The following is a 15,815-nucleotide window of genomic DNA, read 5'->3' as shown; positions in this document are numbered from 1 at the left end:
TAATTAGTGTTTACATTATCATGACGATGATGTTATTGACAGCTGAGGCATGTACTCCATGGTTACTTTTTCTTTCCAACACAATTTTGTTTTCCCTTGTGTTAATAATTGTCTTTTTTTGGAGAGGAGGGTGTAGTTTTTTTTGCTTAGATTTTATGTATTTATCACTTATTCATCCTTAAACTCTTCCCCAGATGTCCAAATATAGTTAGGATATGTGACCTTGAGCTGGTTGTTTAGCTCTTCTGATAAAGTATTTCATCATTTATAGAGTGAAGGGTCCAGATGACATGAAGACTTACACTACCTGTATCTCTAAAATTTTATGGTTCCGTGAAACAGACATCTGGATGTTTTGTACTGATCACATCATCAGGGGACAGCATTGCCAGCCAGCACACAGCCTTCCTCCGTGACCTGGTAGTCTTTTCTCCTGTTGGCTGGAGCATCTCTGCTGCCTCCCAGAGGGCCCATGGGACTCAGGGTCTGGCTGGAAGAAGAGCCCCGTTTGTGTGTGACCAAGACTGCTTGTCAGCAAGACAAGCTTGTCAGGTGTGCCTAATAAGCTTAGAAATACCCTCATTCCAAGAAGATCAGAGGTCTTGTGATTAGGGAGACTTACTTGAGTCTTTTGACAGGTACAAGCAGTGGTTATCTTTTGTGGCAAGAGTCATGGAGAAGCAGAGTGGATACATAAAGTGGATACATAAAGTTACCAGGGATGAAATAAAGACTAAATGGGATATAAGATATGAGCAGACAATAATTAAAATCTTGTTTGAAGCAAACAAAAGTAAAACAGAACCCTTGGCAGCAGCTTCTCGCAGGTTGTTATATAACGTTGGCGGCATAAGCACAAATGTGGTGATTCTTAGCTTCGTTGGTATTTTGTTTAGCTCAGTCATAGACTTGGTATGGTTGTGAATAGTGTTGAGATGTTATTTTGGGGGATGTCATTATTACTTTATACGTTATGTGGAAGGAAAACTAGCGGATGGAATGAGTTTATACTGATTTAATAGAGAATTTGCCACAGAAGCTGTCATTCTAGACAGCCAGCACTAGGAGGCCACAGAGACTAGGATTCTGATGGACTCAGATTTAGTCAAGCATCTTTCCTGTCGGAGTTGAGAAAGAAACCTAGGGTAAAAAGCCCAGTTGAAACGCTGTAAAAACTTCTTAAAATTCGGATCAGATAAACTAGGGTAAACAGGAGTTATCCTATTTTTCATACTGTAGTAATAAATGTATCTCAAATATGCAACACTACTTCTTTATATTCTTGTAACGTTGCTTGTAAATAGAACAAGCAAAGTATGTATACTTATGTATGACCACCACTTTTTAAAATTGTATTTCCTTTTTTTAGTCCTTGAACCTTGGATCCAGGCCCTGATCACCTCACGCCCGGATGAGTTCAATAGCTTCCTAATTGATCACACTTTTGTCTTGTTTTCTTTCATTTTATTCTAGTTATTGAAAACAAGAGTTTTCATCAGAAATCGTTTTGATCACGTGTCCTCTGATTAGAAACCTTTGGTAGTTTCCGGTCAAATAGTATTTCAAATCCAAGCCTATTTATTCACTCACTCATTTCTTCCTGCAGCAAATGTGAGTGAGCGCCTGTAGACAACAAGACAGACAGATGCTGGGGCATTCTGTCCTCTCGGGCTTCTTATTTGCCCCTGGGTTTTCTCAGGATTCGCCCCTGAGTCTCTTACAGCTAAACACACACTCTCCTCCCCCCCTAAATATTTACCTTTGTGCTTTTAAATGTCAGTCAACCTCTCTGTCATTTCGTAATTCTCTTCTTTCAGAATTGCCTCTGGTTTGTTCACAACCCGCTCTCTGTCCATTATTCTGTGATCTCCCAGCCCGGAAATACTTAGTTCCTACTACCTTAGTTTCATTTAATTTTAGTTTTTCTCTATTAAAATTTACAAATTTAAATATGTGTATGAAGTTGCGTAAGAACAAGGTGGTCTCTTATTTCTTTGTTTTTCCTGTTGGTCCAACGTAGTATCTTACAAAAGGGAAATATTACCTTAATGACCGTGGCACACCCTCCCGGCTGCTTTCCCTGTGACCTTTCACCATTCCTTCTTTTCTAGTAGAACTTCAATTTTGTTCAAAAATCCAGTCTTCTTTGCATGTTCATGTGTTTTGGGGGAAAGCAGGCTTGGGCCTCAGCCTCTGACTGTCTTGAAGGTTCCGTTCTTCATGACATTGCACTAGTTTGAGCAAGAGCATGAGACCCAGTTCTGGCCCGTGGGACATAAACAGGAGTCTGCTGGGGGGGCTTGGAGAAAGGTTTTTCTCCTTGAGGAAAAAGAGTTACATGGGTAGTTCCGGCCACTGTGAGCCAAGCTCCAGCCGTCGTGCAGGCAGGCATGAAGGGAGGTTGTCCAAGCGCCAGTCGCCACGCTTGAAAGAGTAGAAAGACAGATGGGACTTGTGCCCTGGCTGGCATAATTGAGCCGTCTTCCTTGGGATTTCTTGTTAAGTGAAGATAACGAAGCTTGGTTGGTTTGGGATTTTCTCTTACTTGCAGACAAAGGCATCTGGCTAGCTCCTCATCCTTCCAGTCTCGGTTTAGATTCTCCGATCTCTCACGGGTCCCTGTGCATCTTCTGTCGTGGACTTGCCTTAGCGTGTTGTAATAGGTTATTACTTGTCAGCACCACGATTGACTACAAGAGCTTTCTCTTGTTCACAGTTGTGTCCTTAGACACTAACATAGTACCTGATGACCGATTAGTTTTTAATATCTGTATTTAGTCATACTATCCTGAAAGTACACCCAGGTTTCTGGGGCAGGGCGATTGTTACTTACAGCAATAACCTAAGACGAGAGACTCTGAGTTTATAACCCTTGGAATATCTCCACGGCCCCGGTTTCATCACACTTCGGAAACGTAAACACATACCTCTGGGGAGATAAATCTCTTACTGTCTATTCACTTATCTTTTAAGTTTTAAGGCTTGCCCTCTAACCCAGGTCCCAGTAAAATTTGCCCGAAAGCTCCAACTGTGCAGAAGAATAAAAATATTCACTTGCTGATAGTGACATAGTAGGTACTCAGTAAACTATTTGTTAAATGTTTAACAAACTAAAAAAAAGAATAACTCTAACTCACTGATCTCAGCTGGGGCAGGGATCGGGGGCTTTGGCTGTGGGGTGGGGGAAAGTGTAGCAGAATCATCGGGGGGAATTTGTTTTATCAACGATGTCCTTCCCACCCCAAGATTCTCACACGCTCCTGTTGTTACTGTCATATTCCTTAGGGGAATCTTTCTGTGTGTGTATGTGGCCAAAAAAGATGAGAACCCCAACATAGCCTGTCCAGTGATGGAATCCCCTCTGTAGCTTTTCCCATTTAAGTAAATAATGGGACCGGTTCTCTTGACACCTGATCCCAGGGCTGCTGTGTCCGTGTTTATGCTTATTTCAGCTGATTCTTCTATTTTGTGTTTACTTACATGGATTTGGGATTTGTTTGTTAAAAGATGTTTCTTTCTTTTGCTGATAGTTTGCCTTTTTTCAGAGAGGGTTTGAGGCAACTCTACAGCAAAAATATGTAAAACAAAATGGCACAGAAACAGGAAATCAGAACTGAGAAAAAGATTAAAATGTGTCGATAGATTTTAATTCAGATTTGGTTCTGGTTTTTTATTGTCACCTAAGGCAAAATGGCAAATATCATCAGTTATGTTCACGGTTCTTAACATTTTCATGTAAGTCACAAACCCCTCTGATGAAATCTATGGATCTTCTTCTGGAAGAGTGGACACACACACAAAGTCAATTTTGCTAGAATTTGGGGCCCGTCCTTCCCCCACTGAAGATTGATGGAAACTTTTGTTATCAGAGAAGATGAAACACACCCCTTTGTTAGGAAGGGAAAAAATAGTGTTAGTATTAGGTTCTAAAAAATTTATTTCTGTAATAAAATACATCGGACATAAAGAAAAATAGACTAAACTATCAAAAACTCACCATCAGTTTTATATTATTTCCTTTCCTTTTTTTTTTAAGTAATAAAATGTCGTAGACAAAAGAGAAGCTTCCTGTTTAGCGTTTTTGGATCTCTTTCGCCCCTCTTGGTCCTTAGTAGAAACCACTATCCTGAATTTAGTGTTTACAATTCCACACACATTTTATGCTTTTACTGCCTTTGTATACACCTGTCGCATTGTGTATATAACATTATTTTATGATCTCAAACTTTATATAAATATGTTCCTGTCTGTAGTCTTCTTCAACTTTTTTCACCTGTTTTTTTCTTTATTGTGGTAAAAAACACATAACATGATATCTTCCTCCTTAACAAATTTCTACATGTACAGTACATTATTGATAACTATATGCACAGTTTTGCACAGCAGATCTCTAGTACTTTTTATTTTCTTTGAACAGGGTTTTTTTAAAGTTTTATTTCATGCATTATTCACAACTCTGCAGTGGTTTCAGAAAGCCGATGTATATCCTGGACGCAAAGAAATGAAAAACCACAAAAACAAAGACATGGTTTTCGTATTGTTGATTGGGAGTTTAATACTATTGTGCATGGATTTCATCTTTTTTTTTTAAATTGAGGTAACATTGGTTTATAACTATATAAATTTCAGGTGCACATCATTATATTTCGATTTCTATGTAGATTACGTCACGTTCACCACCGAGAGACTGATCGTCTCATCACCGTACACATGTGCCCTGTTGCCTCTTTCGCCCTCCTCCCTCCCACCTTCCCCTCTGGCAACCACCAATCCATTCTCTGTCTCTGTGTGATTGTTTGTTGTTTTTACCTTCTATTTATGAGTGACATCATATAGTAGTTAATTCTGACAATTTCGCTTAGCATAATACCCTCAGGGTCCATCCATGTTGTCACAAATGGCCAGATTTCATTGTTTTTTATGAATGAGTAGTAGTCCATTGTGTATATAACCACAGCTTCTTTATCCATTCATCCCTTGATGGACACCTAGGTTGCTTCCAAGTCTTGGCTATTGTGAATAATGCTGCGATGAACATAGGGGTGCATGTATCTTTACGCGTTCATGTTCTCATGTTCTTTGGATAAATGCCCAGCAGTGGAATAGCTGGATCATATGGTAGTTGTATTCTTAACATTTTGAGGAATCTCCATACTGTTTTCCTGTCATAGTGGCTACCCCAGTTTGTACTCCCACCAGCAGTGTATAAGAGTTCCCTTCTCTCCACATCCTCTCCAACACTTATTTCCTCTCTTGTTAAGTATAGCCATTCTCACGGGAGTGAGGTGATATCTCGTTGTAGAGTTTCGATTTGCATTTCCCTGATAGTTAGTGATGTTGAACATCCTTTCATATGCCTCGTGACCATCTGTATATCTTCTTTGGAGAAATGTCTGTTCAGATCTTTTGCCTGTTTTTTAATTGGGTGATTAGTTTTTTTGTTGTTGAGATGTATACTTCTTTATATATTTTGGGTATTAACCCCTTATCAGATATATAGTTTGCAAATATTTTCTCCAAATTGTTAGGTTGTCTTTTTGTTTTATTGATGTTTCCTTTGCTGTGCAGAAGCTTTTTAGTTTGATGTAGTCCCATTTGTTTATTTTTTCTATTGTTTCCCTTGCCCAGTCAGACATGGTACTTGAAAATATGCTGCTAAGACCGGTATCTAAGAGTGTACTGCCTATGTTTTCTTCTAGAATTTTTATGGTTTCGGGTCTTACACTCAAGTCTTTAATCCATTTTGAGTTAATTTTTGTGTATGGTGAAAGATAACTGTCTACTTTCATTCTTTTGCATGTGGCTGTCCAGTTTTCCCAACACCATTTATTGAAGAGACTTTCCTTTCTCCATTGTATATTCTTGGCTCCTTTGTCAAAAATTAGCTGTCCACAGATGTGTGGGTTTATTTGTGGCCTCTCAGTTCTGTTCCATTGATCTGTGTATCTGTTTTTGTGCCAGTACCATGCTGTTTTGGTTACTGTTGCTTTGTTGTATATTTTGAAATCAGGGAGTGTAATACCTCCAGCTTTGTTCTTTTTTCTCAAGATTCCTTTGGTTGTTTGGGGTCTTTTGTTGTTCTATATAAATTTTAGGATTCTTTGTTCTATTTCTGTGGAAAACGTTGGAGCTTTCATAGGGATTGCATTGAATCTGTAGATTGCTTTAGGGAGTATGGACTCTTTAACTATGTTAATTCTTACAATCCAAGAGCATGGGATATCTTTCCATTTCTTTGCATCTTCCTCAATTTATTTCAACAATGTTTTATAGTTTTCAGTGTATGGATCTTTCACCTCTTTGGTTAAGTTTATTCCTAGATATTTTTTCTTTTTGTTCTAATTGTAAATGGGATTGCATTCTTAATTTCTCTTTCTACTACTTTGTTGTTAGTGTATAGAAATGTAACTGATTTTTGTATGTTGATTTTGTATTCTGCAACTGTATTGTATTCATTATTATTTCTTAAATTTTTTTGGTGGATTCTTTTGGGGTTTTCTACATGTAAAATCATGTCATCTTCAAATAGTGACAGTTTCACTTCTTCCTTTCCAGTTTGGATCCCTTTTATTCCTTTTTCTTGCCTGATTGCTTTGGGTGAAGGCTTCCAATATGTGTTAAATAAGAGTGGTGACAGTGGGCATCCTCGTCTGGTTCTTGTTTTTAGAAGGATAGCTTTCAGTTTTCTCTGTTGATATTAGCTGTGGGTTTGTCATATATGGCCTTTATTATGTTGAGGTACTTTCCTTCTATACCCATTTTAGTCAGAATTATCATCATAAATGGATACTATATCTTGTCAGATGCTTTCTCTGCATCTATTGAAATGATCATGTCATTTTTATTCTTCATTATGTTAATGTAGTATATCACATTGATTGATTTGCGGATATTGAACCATCCCTGCATCCCTGAAATAAATCCCACTTGATCATGGTGTATGATCTCTTTAATGTATTGTATTCAATTTGCTAGTATTCTATTGAGGATTTTTGCATCAATGTTTATCAGTGATATTGGCCTGTAGTTTTCTCTTTTTGTATTGTTGTCTGGTTTTGGTATCAGGGTAATGTTGGCTTCATAGAATGAGTTAGGAAGCTTCCTCTCCTCTTCACTTTTTTGGAAGAGTTTGAGAAGGACAGGTTTTAAGTCTTCTTTGAATGTTTTGTAGAATACACCAGGGAAGCCACCTGGTCCTGGACTTTTATTTTTTTGGGAAGTTTTTGATTACTGTTTCAGTCTCCTTACTGGTGAGTGGTCTATTCAAATTCTGTTATTTCTTCTTGATTCAGTTTTAGAAGTTGTATGATTCTAAGAATTTATCCATTTCTTCTAGATTATCTAGTTTGTTGGCGTATAGCTTTTCATAGTATTTTCTTATAATCTTTTGTATTTCTGAGGTGTCCAGTGTAATTTCTCCTCTTTGATATGTGATTTTATTTATTTGAGTCTTCTCTCTTTTTTTATTGGTGACAAACTAAGGGTTTGTCAATTTTGTTTATCTTTTCAAAGAACCAGCTCTCTGTTTCATTGATTTTTTTCCTATTGTTTTTATAGTCTCTGTTCCACTTATTTCTGCTCTGGTTTTTATTGTTTCCTTCCTTCTACTGATTTGGGGCTTTGTTCTTCTTTTCTCAGTTCCTTTAGGTACACTGTTAGATTGTTTATTTGAGATTTTTCTTGTTTGTTGAGGTAGGCCTGTATTGCTATAAACTTACCTCTTAGAACCACTTTTGCTACATCCCATAAATTTTGGCATGTCTTATTTTCATTTTCATTTATCTCCAGGTATTTTTTGACTTCTCCTTTGATTTCTTCATTGACTCAGTCATTGTTCAGTAGCATTTTGTTTAATCTCCACATGTTTGTGGCTTTTCTGATTTCCTTTCTGTAGTTGATTTCTAGTTGCATACCATCGTGGTCAGAAAAGATGCCTGGTATTATTTCAGTCTTCTTAAATTTCTTGAGACTTGTTTGGTAGCCTAATATGTGATCTCTCCTGGAGAGTGCTCCATGTGCATTTGAAATGAATGTGCATTCTGTGGTTTTTGAGTGGAATGTTCTATAATATATCTACTAGGCCCATCTGGTCTAATGTGTCGTTTAAGGCTGCTGTTTCATTATTAATCTTCTGTCTGGATGATCTGTCCATGGGTGTAAGTGGAGTGTTAAAGTCCCTTACTATTATTGTGTCACTGTCTATTTCTCCTTTTATGTCTGTTAATAATTGCTTTATATGTTTAGGTGCTTCTGTGTTGGGTGCATAGATATTTACAAGTGTAATAGCCTCTTGTTGGATTTTTCCCTTTCTCATTATGTGGTGCCCTTCTTTGTCTATTGTTACAGTTTTTGTTTTAAAGTCTATTTTGTCTGATATAAGTATTACTCCCACAGCTTTCTTTTCATTGCCGTTTACATGGAGTATCTTTTTCCATCCCTTCACTTTCAGTTTGCAAGTGTCTTTAGGTCTGAAATGTGTCTCTTGTATGCAGTGTATATATAGATCTTGGTTTTTTATCCAATTTGCCACTCTGTCCCTTTTGATTGGAACATTTAGTCCATTGACATTTAAAGTAGCTATTGGTAAGTATGTATTTATTGCCGTTTTGTTGCTTTTTTTCTGGGTGTTTTAGTAGTTCTTCTCTGTTCCTTTATTCTCTTGCTCTCTTCCCTTGTGACTTATAGCTTTCTTTAGTATTATATTTGGATTCCTTTCTCTTAATTTTTTATGTGTTTATTATAGGTTTATGGTTTGTGATCACCATGAGCTTCATATATAATACCTACATATATAGCAGTCTATGTTAAGTTGATGGTCTCTTTAGTTTGATTTCTTGTTAAAAGCTCTACTCTTTTACTCCCCTTCTCACACATTTTATGTTTTTGAGATCATATCCAACCTCCTTTTTTGTTTGTGTGTATCTGTTACCCTCTTATCCTGGAAATAGATAATTTTAGTACTTTTGTCTTTTATCTTCATAAGTGGTTGATCTGCTACTTTTCCTGTATATATGTCTTTACCAGTGATTTTATTGTGCTTTTTTCTTTTTTGATAAGTATCTTATTCCTATCTGTGGTCTTCTCTTTTGCACTTAAATAAGTCCCTTTAGCATTTCATGTAAGGCTGATTTCTTGGTGATAAACTCCTTTAGTTTTTGCTTGTCTGGGAAACTCTTTATCTCTCCTTCTATTCTGAATGATAACGTTGCCAAGTAGAGTATTCTTGGCTGTAGGTTTTTTCCTTTCAGCACTTTAAATATAACATGCTTATAAGGTTTCTGATGAGAAGTCAGCTGATAGCCTTATGGGGTTTCCTTTGTATGTCACTTGTTGCCTTTGTCTTGCGGCTTTTAGGGTTCTCTCTTTTATCTGTAATTCTAGACACTTTAATTATAATGTGTCTTGGTGTGGGCCTCTTTGGGTTTATCTTGTTTGGTGATCTCTGTACTTCCTCTACTTGGATGTCTGTTTCCTTCCTTAGGTTAGGAAAGTTTTCAGCTATTATTTCGTCAAATAGAGTCCCTGCCCCTTTGTCTGTCTTCTCCTTCTGGGACTCCTATAATACCGATGTTAGTGTGTTTGATGTCCCAGAGGTCGCTTAGAATGTCCTTTTTCTTTTACCTTTCTTTTGTGTGTGAGGAAGATTGGCCCTGAGCTAACATCTGTTGCCAGTCTTCCTCTTTTTGCTCCAGGAAGATTGTTGCTGAGCTAACATCTTTTCCAGTCTTCCTCTATTTTATGTGGGATGTCACCACAGCATGGCTTGATGAGTGGTGCTAGGTCCATGCCCGGATCCGAACCTGTGAACCCCAGGCCACGGAAGTGGAGTGCACGAACTAAACCACTACACCACTGGGCTGGCCCCTGTCCTCATTCTTTTTAATTTTTTTTTCTTTTATCTGATCAGCTTGGGTGATTTCCTCTAGTCTTTCTTCCAGCGTGCTCATCTTTTCCTCTGTATCATCTACTCTGCTATTGAGTTTCTCTAGTGAATTTTTCATTTCCAGTACTAGAGTTTTCATTTCTGGTTGGTTCTTTTTTATATTTTCCAGTCGTTGGTTGAAGTTCTCACTGAGTTCATCCCTTGTTCTCCCAAGATCAGTGAGCACATCATTATTACTTTTTGTTTGAACTCTTTGTCAGTAGATTGTTTATTTCTGTTTTGCTTAGTTCTTTTTCTGGGATTTTGTCCTGTTCCGTTACTTGGAATGTGTTCCTGTCTCCTCATTTTGCCTCTTTCTCTGTGCTTATATCTGTGTATTAGGTAGGACAGCTACATATCCAGATCTTGGAGAGGTGGCCTTATGTAAGAGATGCCTTATGAAGCCCAGCAGTGTGCTTCCCTCTTGTCACCAGTTCCTAATGTTCCAGAAGTGACCCCTGTGTGGCTACATGTGTCCTTCTGTTGTGGCAGGGTTGCTCTTGCTGCAGGTGCCCGGGGAGGCTAGGCTGTCCCCCTGGCTGGCCGGTTGTAATGCTGAGCTGCACATGGCTGCTATGGACCCTTCAGTCACTTTATGGGGCGTGGGGAGCCCCAGCACAGTTGACTGCAAGATCTAATAGCACATTACTGTTGTAGCTTTTCTGTTAAGTGAGTAGGCCTCCAGCATGGCTGGTTGCTAGGCTCAGGGGCTTACAATTGCTGTAGGTCTCTAGCCTGCAAGGCTGTTGTCAGCTCTCTCAGGATTGCAGCTGAGTGGGGCCAGCCCCAGGCATGGGAGCACCCTGTAGTTTCAGGCATTGGAAGGTGGGGCTGATCCCCTATGTGGCTGTTTGAGAAGCATAAGTCTGCTGCAGCTGACAAACCCCACTGTCCACAGGGCCACACATCCTGTCAACACAGTCCTGCCCCGTGTACACACCCTGACCCACTGAAGTGGACCTAGTTGCCCCACTGCAGAGGCCCCATGGACTCCACCAATACCCCACACACTCCACATGCTTCTTGCACATGCCCTGCCCCACAGAGGGGGACCCACTCACCTGGCTGCAGAAGTTCCAGGTACCCTGCCTGTACGGACCAACAAGTTGCCTGAGGGCTTGCTTTTGAGTGAGGCCAATCCCTAGGGCAGGCTACCTGCCCTGGCTGGGTTGGATTAACTCAGTGGATGGGGCAGACCCTGGGCTAACAGGCCAGGGGAAGAAGTACAGTGTCATCTGCCGGTGTCTGGGTCAGCATACCTGTACTGGGTCACAGTAATGGCTGCCACCAAGGTGTCAGTCCCTAGAGAGGTCTCACCTCTCACTGAGGTGCACCCAGAGCCTATCAGGTGAGTCTCTTTTCACCAAAGGACACTGCACCTTTCTTTCTGGTGATTTTAGGTTGCTTTCTGAAACAAGTGAATTTGCATGGGCTCTTTAAGAATAGGCTTTTTTCCCCTTGCATCCGATAGCTTTTTTGAGGGTATTCCCTGTTGTAGTTAATAGCCAGCAAAGCCAGATATTATGACACTCGTCTTGGTTGTGCTGAGTCCGAAAGCTGCTTACAGTGGTAACTCTCCAACACTCAGATCCCCCACTCCTCCAGGGAAGGCTTCATACGTTGGGATTGCTCCCTGCTGGTCGTGAAGCACCACAGCTTGCAAGGGTGGCTTTTTTTCCTCTCCAGAGAGGAATTTCTGCCTCTTCTACCTCGGTGAGCACTGTCCCTTGTTGTAGGGGTTCTTTTTATCGAGTTTTCAGTTCTCTCTCAGGGGTAATTGTTCCAAGAAGTTTGTAAATTTGTTGTGTCTGCGGGAGGAGGTGAGTTCAGAGTCCACCTATGCTGCCATCTTGACTGAACCCCTGTACTTTTTCATCTTACATGACTGAAACTTCTATACCCATTGAACAGCAACTCCCCGTTTCCCCTCCTCCCAGCCTCTGGCCATTGCCATTCTGCTCTCTGCTTCTGTGAGTTTGACTTCTCTAGCTACTTCTCATAAATGGAGCCATGCAGTATTTGTACTTCTGTGATTGGCTTATTTTATTTAGTGTAATGTTCTCAAGGTTCATCCTTGTTATCGCATGTGACAGGGTTTCCTTCTTTTTGTGGCTGAATAATATTCCACTGTATGTATGTACCACATTTTCTTTATCCATTCATCTGTACGTGGACATTTAGGTTGTTTCCACCTCTTGGCTATTGTGAATAATGCTGCAATGAACATGGGAGTGCAGATGTCTCTACGAGATCTTGATTTCAATTCTTTTAAATAAATAGCCAGAGGTGAAATTCCTGGGTCATTCAGTAGTTCTATTTTTAATCTTTTGAGGAGCTGCTGTACTGTTCTCCACAACAGCTATACCATTTTACATTCCCACCAACAGTGCACGAGGATTCCAGTTTTTCCACATACTTGCCAACACTTTCCTTTTTTTTTTTCTTAAAATAATGGCCATCTCAACAGGTATGAGGTAATACTTCATTGTGGTTTTGATTTACATTTGCCTCATGGTTAGTGATGTTCAGCATCTTTTCATATACTTGTTGGCCATTTATATGTCTTCTTTGGGCAAAAGTCTATTCAGATCCTTTGCCCATTTTTTAATTGAGGGTTACTTGATTTTTGCTATTGAGTTGTAGAATTTCCTTATATATTTTGGCTATTAACCTCTGATCAGATATATATATATTTGCAAATATTTCCTCCCATTCTGTGGGTTGCCTTTTTCACTCTGTTGATTATTTCTTTGATGCTGTGCAGAAGTTAACATTGTGGGTGATGGTTTTTTTTTTTTTAACATTTATCCATCTTTGATATTTGTAGTTGTCCCTGATTCTTTTAAATATAATAGTATAGTATTTCATTATAAGACTATAGTATCACCATATGTTTATCCATTCTCCTGTTGCTTCATGTTTGAGTTGTTGCCACTTTTTTGCTATTTAAGCAGTGCTAACAAACATTCTTATATATGCCTCCTTATGTATGTGTGCCAGTTTCTCTAGTGTACATATTTGGGAGTGAAACTGCTTGGCTGTAGATATGAGCATCTTCACCTTTATTAGATATTGTCAAATTGCTCTCCATAGTGGTTGTATCAGTTCAACTCTCTTTCATTACTGTATCGTATTTTACCAGTCTGATGTGAAATGGTACCTCATTGTGGTGTTAAATTGCAGTTGTATTGAGTTTGAAAATCTTATGTTTATTTTCCACTGAGATTTCCTTTTCTACTAATTGGCTGCCCACAATTTTTTTCTTTCTTTCAATTCACTTGTTTCTGTTTACTTATTGATTTTTAGGAGTTCTTCATGTATTCTGTAAATTAGCACTTTGTTGGTTATTAATACCTTCTCCCAGTCCATGGATTGGCTTTTCATTTTGTTTAAAGAATCTTCTGTTATTTATAATTTATAAAAATTTTAACATAATATTTACTAGTCTTTTACTTTATAATTTCTACTTTTTACATCTTATTTTTAAAATCCTTCACTACCCCAAGGATGTTTTTCCCCTAAAAGTTTTATTTTCACAATTAAGTCTTACTATTAGCCTAAAAATGTTTCTCATGGTGTGAAACATGGATTTAACCTTATTTTCTTACAGCTAACCTATGTCTCAGAACTGTTGATCAATTTTCCATCCTTTCCCCACTGATTTGTAGTATTCCTGCTAGTTTATATCACAATTTCCAAACATACATGAGTCTTTTTTTTCTGGGTGCTCTGTTGCTTTTCATTCATCTGTACCATTTTATTTACCATGATTTAAAAGAAGTCTTCACATTTTGGAGGGCAAGTTGCCTAACTGTTTTGTTACTCAAATTTGTCAAAGCTATTCTTGGCTCTTTTTTCTTATGAATTATAGGATCAACTTACCATGGTCCATAAAAGACCCTATAAGGGAGTTTTATTAGAATCATGTTGAATTCCATTTCAATTTAGGCATATTTGTTAGGTCGTCCTTCCACAAACATGGTATATTTTTCCATTTACTCAGCTCTGTAATTTTTTCCATAAAGCTCTTGAAGATTTTTTGTTGGATTTATTGCTTGAAAGCTTATAGCTTTCAGTTGACATTTTGAATGGTAGGTTTTCCTATTAAAATTACGAAGTCGTGTTTTTTGGCTTATAGGAATTATACTAACTTTTGTATATTGATCTTATATTTATCGACATTGATGTACTTATTAGCATGATAGCTTTCCTTCATAATTCTCTATAGAAATAATTATCACTTGGAGATAAGGACAGTTTTGTCACTTCATTTAAATTTTTATCTTATTTCTATATTTGTATTACATTGACTAGGACTTCTACGTTATTGAGTGGAAGTGATGATCCTAGTCATCTTGGTCTCATTTCCTGGCTTTTAAATGAAATACTTCCATTATTTAATCATTAAATATGATTTTGTTATAGGTTTTTTGATGAAGTTAAGGAAGTTCTTTTCTATACTTGATATGCTAAGATTGTTATTTTTTTAATCATGAAGGTGGGTAAAGAATTCACAAAACCATTTCGTATTCTCTAAGGACAAATATGACCTTGGATGAACTTTCTACTCAGTTCCTCTGATTCCTGATAAAAGTGGAAAGTCAGCCATGTTACGAGGCAATATTGCCTTTGGTAAAAGTGCTCTTTATTTGGTAAACGTATTTGGACTGGGAAGAACGACAGATGAACTCTAAATTCTTGGTTAGAAGCAGTAGCTCTGAACTTCCCTGGGAGCACTTTTCAGAGAGGAGTATGAGCTTCATGGGGTCCTGGAAGCCGTGGCTGGGACCATCATATGAGATCTTGGTTTCTATTTGGGACATAAGGCTTCTTCTGAACGAGAATGACTCTGCACCCACCCTGTGATTCTCATTTCCCTGCACCTGAGCTGTCATCTGAGTGCCAAGGAGAATAGCTCCTGGATGGCCATGGGGACTCCTGGGAATGCTCTTCCCACGAAGAGAAACACCTGAAACTGCTCTGCCGGCATGCTGTGTTTTCTTCTGCTGCTTTCTGAGTAGATGGCTGCTGTGTGTGGCCTTTGGTAATTAGGTAGCTCAGAACATGTAGTTGGAAGTCTCACGTGGGCATTGCACAGTGCATCCAAACAAAATACAGAAATAAAGGGTTTCCTGGGACCAATCTAAGTTTATAACTTTCATTTATAACCTTCAATTTCTAATTTTTACCTATTGGAAAACTCATATTCTCATTGACTATAATATTACAAGTTTGAACTTATAAAATAAATATATGCAATACACTTTTTATTTTTTTATGTGTTAGATTCCATATATGTTTGCCAACCCAAAAATGGTTCTGCTACTAAAAAAAAAGTTTGATAACTAATGTTTTAGACCTTTGTGGTCCGATGGGTAGATACTTGCTCTGTTCATGTGGCTATCAAAGTTATATATGTCTTGTACGTTTTACATTTTACAGCTTTTCTTGCTTCTGAAAACACTTAATCTTAGACATTTCAGGCCAAAAGGTAAAATAACTTTATAAAAAATAAAACCAACTTCACCTAAAAGAGGTTGAAGGATTGAGTACTCCCCATGTGTCGGTGTGGAGCAGATTCGGGTGATATATTTGATTTTATGTTTTCTACTTGCTCAAGTGAGAAAAAGAAACAGAATTGTATCGTTTTCATGTACTGACAACCGGAAGCATATAAACATCTGCAGAAACCAAACATTTCCTGGAACTAAAGTCGAGCAGAAATTTATCACGTGAATCTTTGTTTAAAGAACCTAGCGAAAAATATCTTTAACCACAGTTATGTAAAGGGTCCGGGAGCGCAGCGCCTGCGGATCAGGGTCTGCAGGGGGCAGCGTCTTCGGAGGCTGCGGGACCGCGCTGGGAGGTGCGTGCGCCGGCGCGGGGGCCGGGA

The 15,815-nt window shown here is 38.5% G+C and overlaps 1 long non-coding RNA gene across 1 annotated transcript in view; it reads left to right on the top strand.

The window, feature by feature from the left end:
- Positions 1 to 439: 439 nt before the first annotated feature.
- The window catches only part of LOC124244064 (uncharacterized), a 42,948-nt gene continuing 27,572 nt past the window's right edge, over positions 440 to 15,815 (top strand). Inside the window, exon 1 of the long non-coding RNA XR_006889875.1 lies at positions 440 to 552. This is a non-coding gene — a long non-coding RNA (uncharacterized LOC124244064). The remainder of the gene's footprint in view (positions 553 to 15,815) is intronic.

The sequence above is a fragment of the Equus quagga genome, chromosome 8 (assembly GCF_021613505.1).
Source record: "Equus quagga isolate Etosha38 chromosome 8, UCLA_HA_Equagga_1.0, whole genome shotgun sequence".
NCBI lineage: Eukaryota > Metazoa > Chordata > Mammalia > Perissodactyla > Equidae > Equus > Equus quagga.
The sequence above is the reverse complement of the archived record's forward strand: the minus strand, read 5'-3'. Positions and strand labels throughout refer to the sequence as shown.